The sequence below is a fragment of the Otolemur garnettii genome, unplaced genomic scaffold (assembly GCF_000181295.1).
Source record: "Otolemur garnettii isolate 467f Iridium unplaced genomic scaffold, OtoGar3 scaffold00057, whole genome shotgun sequence".
NCBI classification, from domain to species: Eukaryota; Metazoa; Chordata; class Mammalia; order Primates; family Galagidae; genus Otolemur; species Otolemur garnettii.
In genome coordinates, this window is record NW_003852452.1 from 11,574,566 (window position 1) to 11,579,887 (window position 5,322).

Below are 5,322 nucleotides of genomic sequence, written 5' to 3' on the forward strand. Positions count from 1 at the left end.
CTTTCTGCCCTAGACATTACCAGTTAGGAGGACGCAGAGCTCTTGCTTGGCAGGCTGCTGCCTGGAGGCCGGGGCCAAGGCCAGACTCCTGGGGTTGGCTTTGCTTTCTGTACCAACCGGCGATGCTTCCATCTTCTTAACCACGATTGGATTGGCCATTTCTTTAGAGGGACATCTTTAGGGGTAAGGAAGGAACAGAAATGTTATCGTAACTGATCAGAAGTACACATAAATGGCTGCTGGGGGCTATCTTGACTAAAACCTTTCTTTGCATTTGAGAAATGTCTAATCTCCTTGTCAGGTGGCCTCACTGCCCCTCAGCTCCCTGCCAACACTACCCCCACCCCCTGCTCCGCAGCTGCCTATGACTTCATCCTCCTCTAACCTGTTCACTGCACCTCGCATCAGGCCACCTTCTCCATCCCCTGCAGACTTTTGACATCTATATGAAATGCTTGGGAGCAGCCTGTTTCCAGTGGGGAATAGGTCCATCAAGACAGTAATGTAGCCTAATAGGACACGGCGGCAGAGGCTCTCTCAGGATCCTCCAGCTCAGTGTCTGTCCCCTGCCTCAGGGCGTGGCCTTTGCTGACTGTCTGCTTTCATTTTAGCTCCCCTTGTTCTCTTCATCTTTCAGGTCTCAGCGTAAATGTGCCATCTCCCAAAGATCTACTGGAGTCCTTTTCAAAATAAGCCCACTCGTTGACTCCCCGGCAGATCACCTTATTCCCTTTCCTCTTGGCATTTGTCACTATCTGTTATTATTTCTTCATTTATGTGTCATTGTTCATCTTTCTACCTCAGACAGGAGTATGAACTCAGTGGCCAGTGACCCTGTGCAGCCTTTCTCCTCTCCTCCTAGCACCTCCGCAGTGTCTGGCTCACAGCAGTCATTTGCCAAAGATATAGAATGCAGGCAGAATGGAGACCGAAGACCCCATACTTGGCAAGGGAAAACACCCCCAGAAAAAGGGAAAAATTAAAAAGTAAGCTGAGTGAGTTGGAATGAAGGCAAGTCAGCTAGTTTATCTTTAAACCAGCTGCTGCTAAACTTCTTGTCTGAGCAAGTTTCCTGCTTTTCCTAGAGCTCTGGCCTATTAGAGATACAGCTTACTAATACCCCTATTGGGTCTGTGAATACTGGGGAGAAAATAATGGCCACAGAAGATGCTGTGGCAAGGCCTGCAAAGAGACATTAACTAGGCCATTTCCTGCCAGGTAAACAGTAAAAGCAAATACCCATTGTAGAGATTTGTATTTGCTTAGAGATCAAGGGAACAGCTCCAGCCCTGAAATATGGGTAGGAGGGCTTATTTCCCTTATCACAGAGGAAGACCCTCTGTGGTGGTGATGAGAGGAAAATTCCTCTCCCCCTTACTGATTCTTCAGAGGAGATTGAGGCCAGTTGCATTTTACTCCATAGTAAACTAGAGGAGTTTAACACCTCTAGTGTTAAACAGGAGGCTGCCTCCACACAAGGCTCAGGTTCCAGATTTCTCAGACCCTTAAAGTTAATGATTATAGAAACAATAGGAGCTGATATGCTCACTCAGAGAAACTGCTGGCATCTTCATTCCTTTCCTCAGCTTATCCTCTGGGCTAATCAGCAAATAGTCTTCAATAAAAGGTGAGTGGAACTGATACTTGGGACCACCGTCAGAACCCCACATGCGGCTGTGGTCCCCTGGGTTCTCACCTTTGAAAACTCTATCCTGTGTGTCTCATCTCTTTCTTTCTAGTCATTTCTAGCTTTGTATTTCTTCTGTTGGTTGCTGCCAGATCCACAGGCCTTAACAGACCCTGCCCCCGGGGCGGGACCCTGGCAGAGAATAAATAAATTTGTGCCACATGTTAATCTTTTTTGTGAGTCTGTCTTTTTTTTGAGACAGTCTCATTCTGTCACACCCTGGGTAGAGTCTTGTGGTATCATAGCTCACAGCAACCTTAAACTTTTGAGCTCAAGTGATCCTCTTGCCTCAGCCTCCTGAGTGGCTGGGGCCACAAGTGTCTGCCACCACAGTGGCTAATTTTTTATTTTTAGCAGAGATGGGATCTCATTCTTTCTCTAGTTGGTATCAAACTCCTGAGTGCAAGAAATCCATCTACTTCCGCCTCCCACAGTGCTAGGATTACAGGCATGAGCCACTGTGCCTAGCTCTTTTTGTGACTTAGATATTTCTACCTCCAGTAATATAGTTTCTAGAAACAAAGTATGCTATTGGAGCATATTATATTCACTATTACCAACATAAATATAAACTAACCAGATAGTACCAGAGCATCAAAGAGGAGTAAATATAGTTTGATTAGTGATAGAATTTTAAAAAATGCCAAGCAACACTGTCATCCACACCTATTTCTTATGATCTTCTTCGATAATGTCTTTTGAAAGTGTTAGTAACTTTAAAAACATAGAGAACTCTTTGGATAGGATTGTGGCAAGGCAATTTAATTTGAGCATGCTTATTTGAGGGGTACACTACTGAGTTAGTCTAATCACACGAAGCATATGATTATCAAATAGGTTTTAATATCTAACTAAAATGATTTTAACTCAGTGAACTCTATGATAATAATTGCCAGCAAGGAAATACTGCTTTCCTAATCATTTCTCACTTTCTCTCAAATCAAATTTCTGCCTTTCTCTACGGACTGAATCTGAACCTAGTCAGTACCTGCTGTGGTATAAACACAGTCCAGATTTAAGTACAAATCCTAGCATAAGACAAGAGAAACTTAGGAATCTATGCTGGTTGCATTATCTGCTCAGGACCGAATGGGACTGAATTAGCTGTTGTTGCTTCTGACATGCTCAGAGATTCACAAACAGGAGTGATGAGCTTTTGTAGCATGTCACTACAAAAGTTTGGAGACAGAATGTGTTTTTGATCATTATTTCACTTCTAAGAAACATAGTCGACAGTGTCCTTTCTGATTCACCATGCAAGTTTCAACGTGCTGAGCTTATCAGTATTGCTGGAGGGCTTTGTTTGTTTTTGTCTGCATGAATTTTATGTTTCTTGATTTTTGTGTATCTCAAAACTTTCATAGTGATCCACCTATTAGCTACCTGTTCATTTTTTTGCAGTTTTTGGCCGGGGCTGGATTTGAACCCACCACCTCTGGCATATGGAGCCGGTGCCCTACTCTTTTGGGCCACAGGCTCCACTGCCTGTTTATTTTTTTGGACCCTTTTTTTGTTGCTTTCTCCTCCCCCACAATGGTTCTAGATCTTGTCTTTTACTCCAGTTTATATTAATGTGCAACTTATTTTATCCTCATTTGGTCATGTACCATATATATAAAAAAGATTGGTTCTAAATACATTAGTCCTTTTACATTGTTTTGTGTGGTTTTAGATGCTATATCATGCTTTAAATTTTTCTTACAATAACCCCAGATGAAAAATACCAGATATCATTACATGTATATGATTTACTTTCAGAATTGTTCAGTTTGATTTAGAAGTCGAGTGTTGAAGATTTTAGGTGTTATTATTCTGCTATGGTTCTTTTGGTGAGTTACTCCATAGTCATCTCACCTCTTACTGACTTAACCTTCTCGTTTTTAATTTTCTTAGGTCCACAGAAATGTGATTACTATTCTTATTTATACGCACAGCTTTGTCCAACACAAGTACTACAGGGGATTTGATTTAAAATAAGACCGAACACCAGTGATATCCTGTCTGAATCTATGCATTTTCTTTCTCCTCATTACTGGACACGTTTGATTTCTAGTTTTAGTAAATCTCTATTCCCTGAGATAGAGCTGACTATCAAGCTGAGAGGGTTATTTCAATGATTAAAATTTCTTGGTTTCTTGCATCTAAATTCTTTGCTAGAGAGAACATTGAATGTTCTCTGGAGGAAAAAAATACAGCATAACAATTTTTTTTTTTTTTGCTGCAGAAATTTACCATTACAAATTCTAGGGAGTACCCTCTCATTAGTTCTCTCCAGGAGAAATCAAATAATGGTGATATGCTCCATAGCAAGAATCAGGTTTTGACAATTTGTATTTATAATAAAATGATATCTATTATGGAGGCAGGATGATTTTTTTCAATCACATTTTTATTTTCAGGACAAAATAGAAAGAAAAACAATTAACACAAGAATATGTTATGTGAAAATTTTAGTTCTATATTGTGCTATTTCTAGTCTCTCTATGATTTTTTGATCCTGCTAATATGATTGTTCTTTAGAATGTTTTTAAAGAATAAGCCACAGATTTTTTGGCACAATTAAGAATTCAGAGGGAAATTATTAATGAAATAAAAACCGGAAAAAACAAAAAAAAAAAAGCATTTAGTATAATCCTGATGTTGTTAGTTCTTTCTTTTTTGCAAGTTTTGGCCAAGGCTGGGATTGAACCCACCACCTCTGGCATATGGTGATGGCGCCCTACTCCTTTGAGCCACAGGCACTGCCCAAGTCTGTTGCTAGTTCTATGCTATATACTACAAAGGAATACAGAATCTTTGTTGTTGCAAGTTTTATAATTTTGAGAAAGATCAGTTTAATATACATGTCAGCAAGTTCTAGTTTTCACAGTACAAATGCTGAGAAATTTAAGAAACCCAACACGTTGGAATCCAATGAAAACACCACTTAATGGATGTGAGATTTTGACTGTCCTTAATGAAAGTATAGGAATTAGACTAATGGGTGGGTGAAGGAAGCAGAGAGGACGCAGCAAAGGAGGGGTCAGTTTCCATCAAAGGGCAGTACATTTTTGTCTAACCCTCTAATTTTGTTGGACCAACTCTGCAATATGGATGGTGTTCTTTTTAAACCTCTAAAATTTTTAAGTTTCTTGTTCATAACAGTGGATGGGTTTGCTGAGGGGATTTATACCAAGTAAATTAAACTAAGTTCAGTGACATTCTGTCTTGTCATGTGCCTAGACACAGTCCGTGTTCCGAAAGTTATTTAGATTTTATTTCAATAGCAAGAGGTTAATTGGTAAGGTTACTTTGTGATTCAAGATAGGAAGACAAAATGTTCTGAGCCAGAGAATAAAATACAGCTGGACACATGACCAAGATGATTCTTTGGTACTGAAATCTGAATCATGTTTTTAGGTTGGTGAAAAGCAACAACATAATATTGTGAAATACCTCCCATAAAAATTAACATCCCAGGTTGATGTTGTCCGCATATATAGCAGGTATCTGAGTTCAAGTAGCTGTAACCAAGAGGGGATTTTTGATAGTGAACGGAAGTATTATAGATCCAGTGTCTTCCTAGCAGTCAGGAAACATTTTTTAGGCTCTTGAAATTTTGTGGTCTTTTTTTAACCAAAATTCAGGAGCTATGG